Source organism: Phyllobates terribilis, unplaced genomic scaffold, assembly GCF_046119375.1.
Source record: "Phyllobates terribilis strain yellow unplaced genomic scaffold, ASM4611937v1 Scaffold_470__1_contigs__length_1423970, whole genome shotgun sequence".
Classification (NCBI taxonomy): Eukaryota; Metazoa; Chordata; class Amphibia; order Anura; family Dendrobatidae; genus Phyllobates; species Phyllobates terribilis.
Genome location: NW_027363230.1, coordinates 765,646 through 784,612, shown reverse-complemented (window position 1 = coordinate 784,612; position 18,967 = coordinate 765,646). Strand labels below are relative to the sequence as shown.

Here is an 18,967-nt window from a genome sequence, read left to right as displayed (position 1 = left end):
TGGGAGGGTATTCTGTCCTCATGCAAAACAATTGAAGCAGAAACCATCCAAAACCTGACAAATTCAATGGACGAGAGAGTTCAGAAGCTCCTTTCGAACAAGCGGTCCTATGTGCAAATGTAACATCACCTAGAATAAAGTTTTGAGTTGAAAACTGTTTGATTTCAGTTTGTAATAACCTGCTAATGCTTATAATTTCAAAAATGACCATTTTTTTGTTCTTTATTAAAATGAAAAGGTTGAAAACTCTGCTGTGCATAATAATTTGGAACATGCATTTTGAGTGCAGTTTGAGTTTTTTATTTTTTAAAAAATATACTGTTATCATAGACAGTTTGTACAAAAACCTTTCAATTGTACTCTAATAGTTATTTGACTGGAAAATTACAATGACTGCAATTCATATAGGTAATTTGGGAAAATCTGAGAAAATATTATTTGCATAATAATTTGGAACACAGTGTTACGCCAGGAATCTCTGATCATGTTAGGTGTTATTATGGCATTAGCCACATGATTCTTTCTGATGAGAGTTTACAGCTGTTAACATCTTAACAATTTTCTCCTTTTTAAGTTTACTATGCACTCAGATCTTGGGAAAATAGTCCAGAATTTACTAGAAGAGTTTTGGAAAAGCCCTCCAACCCTGGCCCCAACCTTTGGCTTTTTCCCCTAGTAAGTAATTATATTGTCCTGAGATCTCAGATCCTTCCATTGTTATGGTGGAATATCATCTAAGTTTAAAGGGTTATTCCAATATTCTTAAAGTGGTGAAATTGCAAAATTCTTGTAAAATCAAGCAATTTAGTAATTTACTTGTTATTAAAAATCCTTTCCATTCTCAACAATGGAAGTATATTTAATTTTATTCTTTTCTGCTTCTGCGGTGGCAAAATACAAGTCCTTCCCAGTAGAGCTTGTAAGCACTGCCCGAAGCTGGCTGGATGGCTGGAGCGCACTGCCGGCTTCAGTGCCGCTGCTTCCCAGATGCTGCAAAGGCAAAATGATCTCTGCTTGCAGCACCAGAGAGCGCATAGTTCGGACAAGCCGCACAACACATGCCGCTGCACCAAGCTGTCAATCAAGCAGGAGCGCACTGCTCCCCATAAATCGGGAAGCGAGGAGGCTGGGGAGCGGTGCACTTCTACTTGATAAGATGGCACATCCGCTTTTAGCACTTATTTCTGGTCATCTGAATGATTGTTTACCCTCACATTGCGGCTGAATTTGTGGTTCCATGTAGCAAATGACAGTAAGTTCTAATTTTGACTGCAGGTTTCTTTGTAGAGTTGTACCTTAACTTGTACCTGAACATTTCTTTTTCTCTCCTTTAGACTTTTAACATTATCAAAATTCAGACTTTACAAATTATGGGTCCCCTCCTTTCCATATTGTTTGATGGGAATACCCACTGTACACCAATGATGAGAGTTTTGTACCGAGTGGTTGGGGTCTAAGGGCTAGCGTTTCTCCTTGTGGAGAATGCCAAGCCAAGCCTGGCATGTCAGAGTGAGGAGACGTATAAGCCGTGCATGCTCCTCTGGGCAATTAAATATGCAAATTGTCTCTTCAGAGAGGAAGAGGATTAGAACTTTAGCGCCACCTTTTGGAAGTAATCCTAAAAGTCAATATCGACCCTTTAACGAGCCTTGCCATATGACTTAGGATAAAAGCCAAACCAGATTCTCAATTTGCAGACACGGTGTGTCGGGGAAACTCTGCATGATGCCGCTGCACATGAGACTATGTTCACACGTCAGTAATCATCCATTAGAACGTTCTAACATGATTACTGGATGTGTGAACATAGTCCGTATCCAGCAGCAATCTGATAACAGAACAGTTGTGCAGGCCCAACTTTTTTTTATGTGGCAAAAAAAAAAAACTTATTTCAATTTGATCCATTTTGTAACATTGAACCCTATGGAAAACTGATTTGTTAATTAGCCATCCATTTTTTTTTTCATTTGGCAAAAGGTTAATTGTTCTATTTACTGGATCAGTTTCAAAAGGAAGAAAACAGATGGCTAATAAACGGATCCGTTTTCCATAGACGTCAGTGTTAAGAAAATGGACCGAGTTGAAATTAGTTTCTTTTCAGGTGGACAAAAAAGTTGTGTCAATTTTTTTTTTTTGTGTGTGAATGGATCGCTGCTGGATCCATCCTACCTGATGATTACTGCACATGTGAACATAGGCCAACGCTATGGGAGCTGTGGAAATGGCGGTGTGTTCACAATCATTTACAAGTTGGAGTCACAGTGATGTAAATTTATCAGAAATATGTGGCGGTGAATAGAAGAGACTTGGAGCACAAAGCTGGTGCGATGGGGCGGTCATTTTCAAGACTGCTTAAGCTGTAGCGTTATTGGCAGCACATCATCGCCCTGTGTGATCAGATCGTGTGCTGCTGAGATTCTATCATATTAACCATCATTCTGTGCGGACAGAAGTGCGGCTCGCCTGTCTAAACATCTCCAGAAGTGACTGCCTATGGATATGATGCTGCTGATGGGCAGAATGGGTATAATGACTAAACCCAGCATTACAGTGTGCTATATACCATCCAGGCGGCTCCTCTTACTTCTCTTGTACATTTTCTGTCCGTGGATGGCTGTATGTTGTTGCTGCCGGTAAGCAGGGCCCGGACAGTTCTCTCCCATTGTGCACCTTGCATGGCGGCTACACTAGCAGTAGAGGAGAGGTGATCATCTGGCAGCCCATGTGGAGTACGGGCTACATTGTGTCCTCATGAAGCCTGTCAGTAACCTTTTCTGCAGATTAACATCTCTGGTATACTAATAGGATTGCAGGGTAACTGTGTGTTAATAGTGTGTATCTGTCCGTACACAGTATGTTCAGAGCTGCAGAATTACAGCACATAATAGGCTGATCTATCTGCTGGCATGTTGGCGACACAGCATCTACCTACAGATATTGTATGTCCTATTTCATTACGATGGTGCTTGGGAGAATACTAATCTAATGAGGGAAACCCTTTCTTGTCTTTCCGCCTGTACAGCAATCCCGCAGGGAGACCTCCGCACCCTCTTTCTGGCTTTTCTTTGTTTCCACCTTTCCCTACACAAGATAACAATAGATCAGTGCCAGTATCTGAACCTGTTCCTTCCACATACAACTCTGCCAAAACTGCCGCCCCCGCATACGGCCTAATTACAGATCTGCCGGTGCCTGTCCCCCCGTCTGAAGTAAGTGCGCAGCCGTGATCAGAAAAAGCCAAAAAATGTCAATTCAACTTTAATAGGTGGGCAGGGAAGATGTTTCTGTAAAGGGGTTGTCTGGTCTAAAACGACAAGTCTGCAGTCACTGTGTATGACTGCAGACTTGTGAATCCTCACGTAGAGCACACTGCACACAGTGAGGATTCTGTGGTGTCCACACCGGGAAAGGCGGTCAGGTGGCCACAAGTATACAATATGCGTACTTCCGGCCACAATCTGGCTACACTGTTTCCAGCGCGCTCAATGCAAGTGTATTGTGCGAGGCCTTGAACTGTAGTTGGATTCTGGCTGGGAGTATGCATAGCGCGTACTTGCAGACAGCAGTGCACACTATGTGAGAATTCACAAGTCTGCAGTCAGTGTCATGTCGGATCAGAAAACCCCTTTAAGAGCTTGTCTAATCTTGTTTCATCAGGAGCACACTGCTCCTCTGTCTTGCTGGCTACCTCCTTGCTGGGGGCAGTGCTCTCCTGAAGATGGACAGTTTCAACCAGCGGCATGGTCGCGCCGCTGGTCTGAACTATGCACTTTCCTTTGCTGTCGGCAGAGACCGCTTTGACTTTGCAGCGTCGGAGGAGCACAGAGGTACTGAATCCAGGGATCCGGCCAACTTCAGAGCTGCACTTGCAAGCTGTATAGCAAACTGCTTTCCTTGCCTAGGAGACTGGCCACCACTGATAGACAGCAGCAGTGGCCGGTAACCTAGGCACCGAACATTTCTGTTTCTGTAGTCTCTCACCAGTACCTGTATATATTTCTTAGGTGGGTGTGAACGGCTTTACATATAAGATGCCTGATCTCCCTGAAACGTTTCCTGAGCTGTCAGATTTGAGGTTTGTATTTTTACAACTAAAATAAAAATAAAAAGAAGTTTAATTTTTATTTGTCAAAAAAAAAATTCTGAATTCTATATTAGTTCTAATGATAAAATGACATCCATCCTAGTATTCCCCAGGGCCACCCCTATAGATAAGTCTGTGGGGGCTTATTCTGCACACTGGCTTCTCTGTACCCTGTTGTAACATTTCCATGAAAGTCTTGGACGCACGTTTCTCTTTTTTTCTACTTCAGCGTGTCACAGCTCACCGATATGATGGAGCAAGAGGATGTTCTTCTGGAGCAGTTTGTAAATCTTCCACAACTAAAACAGATTATATCTGATAAAGAGGAGCTAGTGAAAAATATCGAGGAGCTGGCAAGTACGATTTGGTGGATGGTAGTTGAATACGGTTTTGAGGAATGAAGAGTTTTTCTGGTTCTTGGGAAAAAAAATATAGATAGATAGATATATATACAGTACAGACCAAAAGTTTGGACACACCTTCTCATTTAAAGACTTTTTATGTATTTTCATGACTATGAAAATTGTACATTCACACTGAAGGCATCAAAACTATGAATTAACACATGTGGAATTATATACTTACCAAAAAAGTGTGAAACAACTGAAAATATGTCTTATATTCTAGGTTCTTCAAAGTAGCCACCTTTTGCTTTGATGACTGCTTTGCACACTCTTGGCATTCGTCTATGTGCGACGCAGAAAAGGTGAACGGATGGACTCTACATGCCTGGTTCCCACCGTGAAGCATGGAGGAGGAGGTGTGATGGTGTGGGGGTGCTTTGCTGGTGACACTGTTGGGGATTTATTCAAAATTGAAGGCATACTGAACCAGCATGGCTACCACAGCATCTGGCAGCGGCATGCTACTCCATCCGGTTTGCGTTTAGTTGGACCATCATTTATTTTTCAACAGGACAATGACCCCAAACAAACCTCCAGGCTGTGTAAGGGCTATTTGACCAAGAAGGCGAGTGATGGGGTGCTACGCCAGATGACCTGGCCTCCACAGTCACCAGACCTGAACCCAATCGAGATGGTTTGGGGTGAGCTGGACCACAGAGTGAAGGCAAAAGGGCCAACAAGTGCTAAGCATCTCTGGGAACTCCTTCAGGATTGTTGGAAGACCATTTCCGGTGACTACCTCTTGAAGCTCATCAAGAGAATGCCAAGAGTGTGCAAAGCAGTCATCAAAGCAAAAGGTGGCTACTTTGAAGAACCTAGAATATAAGACATATTTTCAGTTGTTTCACACTTTTTTGGTAAGTATATAATTCCACATGTGTTAATTCATAGTTTGATGCCTTCAGTGTGAATGTACAATTTTCAAAGTCATGAAAATACAGAAAAATCTTTAAATGAGAAGGTGTGTCCAAACTTTTGGTCTGTACTGTATATATATATATATATATATATATATATATATATATATATATATATATATATATATGTGTGTCTCATAAAATTAGAATATCATCAAAAAGTTAATTAATTTCAGTTCTTCAATACAAAAAGTGAAACTCATATATTATATAGAGTCATTACAAACAGAGTGATCTATTTCATGTGGTTGTTTCTGCTAATGTTGATGATTATGACTTACAGCCAATGAAAACACAACAGTCATTGTCTCAGTAAATTAGAATAATTAAGAAAAAAACACCTGCAAAGGCTTCCTACGTGTTTAAAAAGGCCCCTTAATCTGTTTCAGTAGGCTCCACAGTCATGGGGAAGACTGCTGACTTGACAGATGTCCAGAAGGCAGTCATTGACACACTCCACAAGGTCCCAAAGTTCCAATTTTAATTTGGGAATCAAGGTCCCAGAGTCTGGAGGAAGAGTGCAGAGGCACATAATCCAAGCTGCTGGAGGTCTAGTGTGAAGTTTCCACAATCAGTGATGGTTTGGGGGGCCATGTCATCTGCTGGTGTAGGTCCACTGTGTTTTATCAAGACCAAAGTCAGCGCAGCCGTCTACCAGGAAATTTTAGAGCACTTCATGCTTCCCTCTGACAACAAGCTTTTTGGAGATGGAAATGTCATTCTCCAGCAAGACTTGGCACCTGTCCACACTGCCAAAAGTACCAATACCTGGTTTAAAAACAACAGTATCACTGTGCTTGATTGGCCAGCAAAATCGCCTGACCATAACCTCATAGAGAATCTATGGGGTATTGTCAAGAGGAAGATGAGAGACACCAGACCCAACAATGCAGACGAGCAGAAGGCTGCTATCAAAGCCACCTGGGCTTCCATAACACCTCAGCAGTGCCACAAGCTGATCGCCTCCATGCCACGCCGCATTGATGCAGTAATTGATGCAAAAGGAGCCCTGACCAAGTATTGAGTGCATTTACTGAACATACATTTCAGTAGGCCAACATTTCAGATTTTAAAATCATTTTTTAAGCTGTTATAAAATATTCTAATTTACTGAGATAAAGACTTTTGTGTTTTCATTGGCTGTAAGCCATAATCATCAACATTAACAGAAATAAACACTTGAAATAGATCACTGTGTTTGTAATGACTCTATATAATATATGAGTTTCACTTTTTGTATTGAAGAACTGAAATAAATTAACTTTTTGATGATATTCTAATTTTGTGAGAAGCACCTGTATATCTACACTGACCACAAAAAGTTAGGGATATGTGGCTTTCTGGTGAAATGTATGGAAAATGTAAAAAGTTCCCTCTACAGTAATATATTATAATACAAGTAGGGCGTTTAAGTAGAAGCATGTAACGGTGATTTCCTCATCTCAAACCATTTATTGAAACAAATGCCAACAACAGTGGTGGGTATACCCCAACAAAAAATGTCAATGTCTCAATAAGTTGTCATGTGGCCTTGAGCAGCATCAATTACAGCTCGACAATGAATTCTCCTGCTGTTCACAAGTGGAGTTATTGTCTGCTGAGGCATGGCGTCCCACTCTTCTTGGAGGGTGCAGGGCTGTGGAGTCTGAGTCGGTGTCTATTTTGGTGGAGTCGGTATAAAATGGACCCACTCCGACTCCTAAAATATATAATAAATTGGGTACAGCAGTACAATACAGGATGTGCTGTGAATGTTTCCATAAGAATTTGTGAAAGTTCTGAAATGTCCTATAAATGTCTGTTCTGTTCCTGATCTAAGGATCTCGGCTTTTAGTTCAGATGAATCTGTGCTGCACTTTATGTACACGCTCAGTAGTGACCAGGGCTGTGGAGTTAGAGTCGGGAGTCGGAAGTTTGGCTTACTGACACCACAGCCCTGGAAAGGGCGGTTCTCAGGTCATTGAGGTTCTGGGGTACAGAGTTACGAGCCTCTACACAGCGACTCAGCTGATCCCATAGGTTTTCTATGGGATTCAGGTCTGGAGAAAATGCAGGCCACTCCATTTGAGGTTCCCCTGTCTCCAGCAGCCATTCCCTAATGATGCAACCTCAATGAGCTGGAGCCTTGTGATCCATGAAGATGAAATTAGGCCTGTGTTGTGAATGCAGAGGGACAATGACAGGATTAATGTTGTTATTCAAGTAGTAGGGGCTGTTTAATACCAATTCTAATTGAACCCCAAATTTTATTGGGCGATACATGGATCAAACACCTGATGTGAATTTTGCCATTAAGCTCCTTGTTAGAGAACAGCAAGTTGTGCAAAAAGTACTGAAACACTGAACAGTTGGACATGTGCATTCAAAAGTTTAGAGAAGGTCACATTAAGTTCACCTGAAAAGGTTAGAGGGCATTTTAGGTTCATCCTGAAATTTCACCCAAAAGCCAAATATTCCTAACTTTTTGTGGGTAGTGTATATACACACACATACATATACATGGTGGTAAAAATAGTATTTGATACACTGCCGATTTTGCAAGTTTTCCCACCTACATAGAATGGAGAGGTCTGTAATTTTTATCGTATATCCACTTCAACTGTGAGATACAGAATCTAAAAATAAAAACCAGAAAACCACATTGTTTGATTTTCAAATCATTAAATTGCATTTTATTGCATGGAATTAGTATTTGATTTCCTACCAACCAGCAAGAATTCTGGCTCTTACAGACCTGTTAGTGTTTCTTTAAGAAGCCCTCCTACTCTGCACTCATTACCTTTTATTAATTGCACCATATAAACCTGTATAAAAGACACCTGTCCACATGCTCAATCAATCACACTCCAACCTCTCCACCATGGCCAAGATCAAAGAGCTGTCTAAGGACACCAGGGACAAAATTGTAGACCTGCACAAGGCTGGCATGGGCTACAAGGCAGTAGACAAGGAGCTTGGTGAGAAGTCAACAACTGTTGGCACAATTATTAGAAAATGGAAGAAACACAAGATGACTGTCAATTCTCCTCGGTGTAAGGCTCCATGCAAGATCTCGCCTTGTGGGGTAAGCATGACTCTGAGAAAGGTCAGGAATCAGCCCATCACTACACAGGAAGACCTGGTCAATAACCTGAAGAGAGTTGGGACCACAGTCTCAAACAACAGCACATGTCCAGGCCCATTTGAAGTTTGCCAATGACCATCTGGCATGGGAGAAGGTCTTGTGGTCAGATGAGACCAAAATAGAACTTTTTGGTATCAACTCCACTCGCCGTGAGAAAGAAGGAGGATGAGTACAACCCCAAGAACACTGTCCCAACCGTGAAGCATGGTGGGGAAAATGTCATACTTTGGGGGTGCTTTTCTGCAAAGGGGACAGGATGACTGCACCATATTGAAGGGAGGATGGATGGGGTCATGTATCGCGAGATTTTGTCCAACAACTTCTATCCCTCAGTAAGAGCATTGAAGATGGGACGTGCCTGGGTCTTCCACCATGACAATGACCCGAAACACATAGCCAAGGAAACTAAGGAGTGTCTCTGTTAGAAGCATTTCAAGGTCCTGGAGTAGCCTAACCAGTCTCCAGACCTGAACCCAGTAGAAAATCTTTAGAGGGAGCTGAAACTCCAATGTTGCCCAGCGACAGCCCCGAAACCTGAATGATCTGGAGAAGATCTGTATGGAGGAGTGGGCCAAAGTCCCTGCTGCGGTGTGTGCAAACTTGGTCAAGAACTACAGGAAACTTCTGACCTCTGTAATTGCAAACAAAGGTTTCTGTACCAAATATTACGTTCTGTTTTTCTATGTGTATTTCAATCAATAAAATGCTAATTAATTATGTAAAAATCATACAATGTGATTTTCTGGATTCTTCTTCTGTCTCTCACAGTTGAAGTATACCTACGATAAAAAAAAAATACAGACCTCTCCATTCTTTGTAGGTGGGAAAACTTGCAAAATCGGCAGTGTATCAAATACTTATTTTCCCCACTGGATATACACAGCGGGTGAAATACTCACACTTCACCAATTTTCTAAGTAACTATGTTACTAAAGGTGCTATAGGCATGAAATTCTCCCCAGATATCAGTAACAGACCATCCAATCCACATAGGCAAAGAAATCAAACAATAGATGTCCATAAATTAAGTTATGTGTAATAATGAGAAATTACACGGGGAAAAAGTATTGACTATGCTTACTGAAATGTATTTAATACTTCGTACACAAGCCTTTGTTGGTGATGACAGCTTCAAGATTCATCCTGTATGGAGAAACTAGTCGCATGCATTGCTCAGGTGTGATTATGTCCCATTCTTCCACACAAACACGCTACAAATCCTGAAGATTCCTTGGGCTCCTTCTATGAACTCTGAGCTTCAGTTCCTTCTATAAATATTCTGTTGGATTCAGGTCAGGTGATTGGGTGGGCCATTTTAGCAGCTTTAATTATCTCTCTCTGAAAACAATTGAGCGTTTCCTTGGCTGTGTGTTTGGGATCATTGTCTTGCTGAAATGTCCACCCTTGTTTCATCATCATCCTGGTAGATTGCAGCCGATTTTTATCAAGAATGGCTCGTACATTTATCCATTCCTCCTTCCTTCATTAATATGAAGATTGCCGTATGCTGAAAAACAGCCCAACACCATGATGTTCCCACCTCCAAACTTCACTGTTAGTATGGTGTTTTGGGGGTGATATGCAGTGTTTTTTGGCCTCCAAACATGGTGTGTATTATGACATCCAAAGAGTTCAATTTTGGTCTCATCTGACCAGACTATATTCTCCCAGTATTTCACAGGCTTGTCTAAATATTGTTGAGCAAACATTAAACACGCGTCAACATGCTTTTTGTTCAGCAATGGAGTCTTGCGTGCTAAGCGTGTATACAGACCATGGAGGTTGAGTGCATCACTTATAGTTTTCTTTGAAACAATTGCTGATTCCTGGTCTTTCTGTAACTCTCCACAGGTGGTCCTTGGTCATGGACAACTCTTTTGATTATTAATTTCACTCCTCTGTTTGAAATCTTGCGGGGAGCACCTGGTCGTGGCCGGTTTATTATGAAATTATGTTCTTTACATTTCTGGATTATGGCCCCAGCAGTGCTCACTGGAGCCTTCAGTAATTTAGAAATTCTTCTGTAAAGAATACCGTCAGTATGTTTTGCAACAATTAAGTTGCGGAGGTCTTGAGACCGCTCACTGGTTTTACCCATCATGAGATGTTTCTTGTGTGGCATCTTGCTAGCGAGACACCTTTTTATAGGCCATCAGTTGAACCACCTAATATTATTTTTCACTAAGTGGCAGGATGGGTTTCTAATTACTGATAGATTTCAGCTGGTGTCATGACTTTCCATGGCTTTTTGCCTCTCTCTCTCTTCATGTGTTCAGTACCTTTTTCTTGTGTCATTTCTCATTATTACACATAATTCATGGACATCTATGATTTGATTTCTTTGCCTGTGTGGACTGGATGGGTTGTTACCGACATCTGGTGAGAATTTCATGTCAATAGCACCTTTAGTAATATATTTACTTAGACAATTGGTGACATGTTCAATACTTATTTCATCCTCTGTATGTGTATATTAATATAGAATTTTTTTTAATTTTTTTAATCCAGAAAATAATCTTCAAATTGAGCCAATTCTGGAGTCAAAGCGACAAGCATTATTAGATAAGGTAAGCCACTGTAGATGGGGCTGACATGGCAGGCGCAGTCTTTACGGCAGGTTTGGTTCATTTGTGGATTGTGCTAAGGAATTCTGACGATCTCACCCTTGCTATATTGAAGTTGGTGAAATTGACATTGATAATCTGCTGTATTTTCACCCCACAATGACATGCCGGGATTTGGAACATCTTTGGCGTTCTCATTTTTCTATATGGGCAATCTTTACAGTTTGCGGATGAGATTTGTAAAGTCTCATCCACTTACCTTATAAACCTGCTCTGATCTGGCCGTAAAAGCTGCAGCAAATGCGGCCCGCGTGAATTCATCCTCATTTCCTTGTGTTTTTCTTCTCTTCCAGTATGAGCTTCTGACTCAAATGAAAACCAGCAAAGACAGCATGAGCTGAGCGAGGTAATGTGGCGGATACGGGGCTAGAGAAGATGGCGCCTGCGGGACAGTGATATCACCTCTTGTGAATGGTGGATTCTATTCTATATTGATTGTTACCTTTCATTATTATCCTGTCTGTGATGATCATGAGACTGATGCAAAGCCTTGTGAACAGAATAAGAAGTTTGAGTCTAGTATTAGGATTAATGGCCAGTTTGCATTTTTTTTTTATCTAGATTGTGTTATGGAAAATCGAAAAAAACTCAGTAGTTAAAAATAACATGTAAAGAGAAGCTGTCAGCTTTCTCATGCCTCCCGAAGCGCCACCATGGATTTATTCATCTTTTTGTACCCTGTGTAAAGAGCCCATTAATAGCGGCTTACTGATTTCTAACATTTTTATAACTGCGGCCGTGATAATAAGTAGGTGAATATTTGTGGGGGCATTGCAACGCGCCCCACCACTAGTCACCCTCTAATTAGCAAATTGCCGCCACAATTATAAAATAGATTTTCGCCAAATGCAGAAATCAGAAAGCCACTAAAAGGGGTTTGTTAGGACGGGTATAAAGTGAGAAATAAATACATGGTGACGGTTTGTGATCTCGGGGGAGCTGACAGGTTACCTTTAACATAAAGTCCTGGTCATTTTCTGATGACACATTCCCTTTAATTGCAGAACTGTGCTGTCAGTAGATCTCTTTGATAAGTTACAGGGTAATAAAAGCCCTTTATGTGTCCTGTGGAAACTGGACGTCTAATCTGCAGAAAGCCGCTGAAGCCACAAATTACATTATTGTTCAGTAGAACAAAGGGAACGTTCTGAAACGTTTACAGTGCGGGGGGATATGGACGGCGTGCACTGTAAGGGGGCCATGCAAGAATTGGCTGAATATTGAAATATTACTATATGTATGATGTCGCTACTAGTGATGAGCGAGCGTGCTCGCTTAACCCTTTAAACGAGCACGCTCGGGTACTCGCCAAGTAGTTTCGGCGTGCTGTGCATATCGGTTGCAGCCGCAGCAGCTGCATGTATCGCGGCTGTTACACAGCTGTGACACATGCAGAGACTGGCTAACAAACAGGCAATCCCTGCATGTGTCACAGCTGTGTAACAGCCGCGATACATGCAGCCGCCCCGGCTGCAACGGAAATGCTGAACACGACAAAACTACTCAGCGAGTACCCGAGTGTGCTCGTTTAAAGGGTTAAACGAGCACGCTCGCTCATCACTAGTCGCTACATGTTCCCAGATTGCCACTATAGTCCTATGCAATGTTTTCAGCATCATCTCGCCCAGTTTTCCATATAATACACATTTTTATATCAGCTGATCTTTTCTACTAGACAGACGATAGGTCCAATTGTCCAGACTTGTATTTAATCCTGATGATTAGTACTGTGAGGTTATAGCGTGTGAATGGTACATGACCAGATGCTTTCACAGCAGCCAACCAGAGCTTGGCTTTCATTTTTTAGGAACAGTTTGAGGAATGAAAGCTGCATTATGATTGGCTGCAATGGACGATCTGTAAATGAGCCCCATTTGCTGGGGAAACCTACTGCCGCTAGTAGAATAGGTGAGTCCCTGTGCCATATGGGATGAGGTGTAACGTCCTGCTCCTTCCCCCCTCGCAGAGCTGCAGTCTCAGCGCACTACAGGCCAGGTTAAAGGTCGCTGCCCACCAAGCTGAAGAGGACTCTGACAATTTTGCCGAAAATTTCCTTGAGGGAAAAACAGAAATAGGTGATTTTTTAACTCTGTTCATGGAAAAGAGAAGAGTAAGTGCTGTGGTATTGGTTTAATAGTGGTGCACCTTATACTGGGGAATTGCATGAATAGCAGTTCCCTAAGATATGTCTGTATACAGGGAATTGCTGCCATTAATGGTTCAGTATCTGGGCTGGTCAGCCTTGGATCCATAGAGCGAATGTTATCTGCGGTCTGGATCTGGTGGAGCAGCGGACACGGCTTGTACCGATGAGCGGGAAGCCATGGCCTCCACATTGTATGTCCTCCTAGAGAGGAAAGAAGAGGTTAATCCAGCTCCCCTGCTGATTGTGCATACTCCCCCCAGCAGGGCAAAATGGCTGCAAGAGGGGTGCACCCAACACCAGGGCCGAAGAAAATCATTGTAAAAACCATTTATTGAAAAAAATGTTACAAAGAATTCATCTAATAAAAAAAGCATTTCTCCGAGGCATGCACGACTGCCGCGCTTCACACCATGTGTTCTCCTAGTATGTTCTAGCTCTCCAGCGCTAGGTGGGGGGAAATAATGAAGGTATAGGGTATCCGGTGCCTCTCCACATCAGCACAATGGTGATGTCAGAAGCCTCGGGGTTAATGCGGCTGAGAAAGTTCCTCCACCCAAGAGAGGAGGCGATGGATCACGTAGTAGAAAACATAGAGGCTTCATGGCTCCTCACATTAAAGATCAGACAACCAGATGGCATGCATGGTGGAACTGATTTAATGGATATTAACTAAATAAATAATTGATTGGAGAAACAAATGTCTATATATTCAGTTCAGAGAGCTAATGATCTGTCTACATCATATCCTATACCTTCATTATGTAACCACGACCTAGCGCTGGAGAACTACGCCATACTAGGATTAAGAGCGCAGAGTCTGAAGTGCGTCAGTTTTAAAAACTTTTCAATAAATGGTTGTTTTTACAATGATTTTCTTCCGATCTGGTGCTGGATACAGCCCTCTTGTATTGTATGTCCTCCTGTGTTATCTCAGTATGACTGGCAGTCACTGATGCACCTATAGTGCACCTATACAACGACGGCACGAAGAAGCCTAGGAAAGACAAAGATAGTGACTGACACTGGCTACATGGCCCAAGGTGGCATTGTAATTGCTCTCTAGATCATATTGTGCATCTGTGCAGAGCCGAGTCCTGTCATGTTTCACTTATGTCTCTAGAAGCCATTCACATCACTGACGATTTGTCTCCTATCTCTCAGTGCTGCCACAGTAGAGAAGCTGCAACAGTCCATATCCCTGCACAGCCAGGACCATGCACCGCTATAGGTACGATAATATACCGCCATGTTGTCTGCATGTTCATATACACCATCCATACTATGCACCGCTATAGGTACGATAATATACCGCCATGTTGTCTGCATGTTCATATACACCATCCATACTATGCACCGCTATAGGTACGATAATATACCGCCATGTTGTCTGCATGTTCATATACACCATCCATACCATGCACCGCTATAGGTACGATAAAATACCGCCATGTTGTCTGCATGTACATATACACCATCCATACTATGCACCGCTATAGGTACGATAATATACCGCCATGTTGTCTGCATGTTCATATACACCATCCATACTATGCACCGCTATAGGTACGATAATATACCGCCATGTTGTCTGCATGTTCATATACACCATCCATACTATACCATGCACCGCTATAGGTACGATAATATACCGCCATGTTGTCTGCATGTTTATATACACCAACCATACTATGCACCGCTATAGGTACGATAATATACCGCCATGTTGTCTGCATGTTCATATACACCATCCATACTATGCACCACTATAGGTACGATAATATACCGCCATGTTGTCTGCATGTTCATATACACCATCCATACTATGCACCACTATAGGTACGATAATATACCGCCATGTTGTCTGCATGTTTATATACACCATCCATACTATGCACCGCTATAGGTACGATAGTATACCGCCATCTTGTCTGCATGTTCATATACACCATCCATACCATGCACCGCTATAGGTGCGATAATATACCGCCATGTTGTCTGCATGTTCATATACACCATCCATACCATGCACCGCTATAGGTACGATAATATACCGCCATGTTGTCTGCATGTTCATATACACCATCCATACTATGCACCGCTATAGGTACGATAATATACCGCCATGTTGTCTGCATGTTTATATACACCATCTATACCATGCACCGCTATAGGTGCGATAATATACCGCCATGTTGTCTGCATGTTCATATACACCATCCATACTATGCACCGCTATAGGTACGATAATATACCGCCATGTTGTCTGCATGTTCATATACACCATCCATACTATGCACCGCTATAGGTACGATAATATACCGCCATGTTGTCTGCATGTTCATATACACCATCCATACTATGCACCACTATAGGTACGATAATATACCGCCATGTTGTCTGCATGTTCATATACACCATCCATACTATGCACCGCTATAGGTACGATAATATACCGCCATGTTGTCTGCATGTTCATATACACCATCCATACTATGCACCGCTATAGGTACGATAATATACCGCCATGTTGTCTGCATGTTCATATACACCATCCATACTGTGCACCGCTATAGGTACGATAATATACCGCCATGTTGTCTGCATGTTCATATACACCATCCATACTATGCACCGCTATAGGTACGATAATATACCGCCATGTTGTCTGCATGTTCATATACACCATCCATACTATGCACCGCTATAGGTACGATAATATACCGCCATGTTGTCTGCATGTTCATATACACCATCCATACTATGCACCGCTATAGGTACGATAATATACCGCCAGGTTGTCTGCATGTTCATATACACCATCCATACTATGCACCGCTATAGGTACGATAATATACCGCCATCTTGTCTGCATGTTCATATACACCATCCATACTATGCACCACTATAGGTACGATAATATACCGCCATGTTGTCTGCATGTTCATATACACCATCCATACTATGCACCGCTATAGGTACGATAATATACCGCCAGGTTGTCTGCATGTTCATATACACCATCCATACTATGCACCGCTATAGGTACGATAATATACCGCCAGGTTGTCTGCATGTTCATATACACCATCCATACTATGCACCACTATAGGTACGATAATATACCGCCATGTTGTCTGCATGTTCATATACACCATCCATACTATGCACCGCTATAGGTACGATAATATACCGCCATCTTGTCTGCATGTTCATATACACCATCCATACTATGCACCACTATAGGTACGATAATATACCGCCATGTTGTCTGCATGTTCATATACACCATCCATACTATGCACCGCTATAGGTACGATAATATACCGCCATGTTGTCTGCATGTTTATATACACCATCCATACTATGCACCGCTATAGGTACGATAATATACCGCCATGTTGTCTGCATGTTCATATACACCATCCATACTATGCACCGCTATAGGTACGATAATATACCGCCATGTTGTCTGCATGTTCATATACACCATCCATGCTATGCACCGCTATAGGTACGATAATATACCGCCAGGTTGTCTGCATGTTCATATACACCATCCATACTATGCACCGCTATAGGTACGATAATATACCGCCATCTTGTCTGCATGTTCATATACACCATCCATACTATGCACCACTATAGGTACGATAATATACCGCCATGTTGTCTGCATGTTCATATACACCATCCATACTATGCACCGCTATAGGTACGATAATATACCGCCAGGTTGTCTGCATGTTCATATACACCATCCATACTATGCACCGCTATAGGTACGATAATATACCGCCAGGTTGTCTGCATGTTCATATACACCATCCATACTATGCACCACTATAGGTACGATAATATACCGCCATGTTGTCTGCATGTTCATATACACCATCCATACTATGCACCGCTATAGGTACGATAATATACCGCCATCTTGTCTGCATGTTCATATACACCATCCATACTATGCACCACTATAGGTACGATAATATACCGCCATGTTGTCTGCATGTTCATATACACCATCCATACTATGCACCGCTATAGGTACGATAATATACCGCCATGTTGTCTGCATGTTCATATACACCATGCATACTATGCACCGCTATAGGTACGATAATATACCGCCATGTTGTCTGCATGTTCATATACACCATGCATACTATGCACCGCTATAGGTACGATAATATACCACCATGTTGTCTGCATATTCATATACACCACCCATACTATGCACCGCTATAGGTACGATAATATACCGCCATGTTGTCTGCATGTTCATATACACCATCCATACTATGCACCGCTATAGGTACGATAATATACCGCCATGTTGTCTGCATGTTTATATACACCATCCATACTATGCACCGCTATAGGTACGATAATATACCGCCATGTTGTCTGCATGTTCATATACACCATGCATACTATGCACCGCTATAGGTACGATAATATACCGCCATGTTGTCTGCATGTTCATATACACCATCCATACCATGCACCGCTATAGGTACGATAATATACCGCCATGTTGTCTGCATGTTTATATACACCATCCATACTATGCACCGCTATAGGTATAATAATATACCGCCATCTTGTCTGCATGTATATATACACCATCCATACTATGCACCGCTATAGGTACGATAATATACCGCCATGTTCTCTGCATGTTTATATACACCATCCATACCATGCACCGCTATAGGTACGATAATATACCGCCATCTTGTCTGCATGTTCATATACACCATCCATACTATGCACCGCTATAGGTACGATAATATACCGCCATGTTCTCTGCATGTTTATATACACCATCCATACTATGCACCACTATATGTATGATAATATACCGCCATGTTGTCTGCATGTTCATATACACCATCCATACTATGCACCGCTATAGGTACGATAATATACCGCCATGTTGTCTGCATGTTCATATACACAATCCATACCATGCACCGCTATAGGTATAATAATATACCGCCATGTTGTCTGCATGTTCATATACACCATCCATACTATGCACCGCTATAGGTACGATAATATACCGCCATGTTGTCTGCACCTTCATATACACCATCCATACCATACCATGCACCGCTATAGGTACGATAATATACTGCCATGTTGTCTGCATGTTTATATACACCATCCATACTATGCACCACTATAGGTACGATAATATACCGCCATGTTGTCTGCATGTTCATATACACCATCCATACTATGCACCGCTATAGGTACGATAATATACCGCCATGTTGTCTGCATGTTCATATACACCATCCATACTATGCACCGCTATAGCTACAATAATATACCGCCATGTTGTCTGCATGTTCATATACACCATCCATACTATGCACCGCTATAGGTATAATATACCGCCATGTTGTCTGCATGTTCATATACATCATCCATACTATGCACCACTATAGGTATAATAATATAACGCCATGTTGTCTGCATGTTCATATACACCATCCATACTATGCACTGCTATAGGTGCGATAATATACCGCCATGTTGTCTGCATGTTTATATACACCATCCATACTATGCACCGCTATAGGTACGATAATATACCGCCATGTTGTCTGCATGTTTATATACACCATCCATACTATGCACCGCTATAGGTACGATAATA

The 18,967-nt window shown here is 41.9% G+C and overlaps 1 pseudogene; it reads left to right on the top strand.

The window, feature by feature from the left end:
- Window positions 1–484: 484 nt before the first annotated feature.
- LOC141229261 (vacuolar protein sorting-associated protein 37A-like) lies at window positions 485–14,527 on the top strand (annotated as a pseudogene).
- The last annotated feature ends 4,440 nt before the right edge of the window (window positions 14,528–18,967 follow it).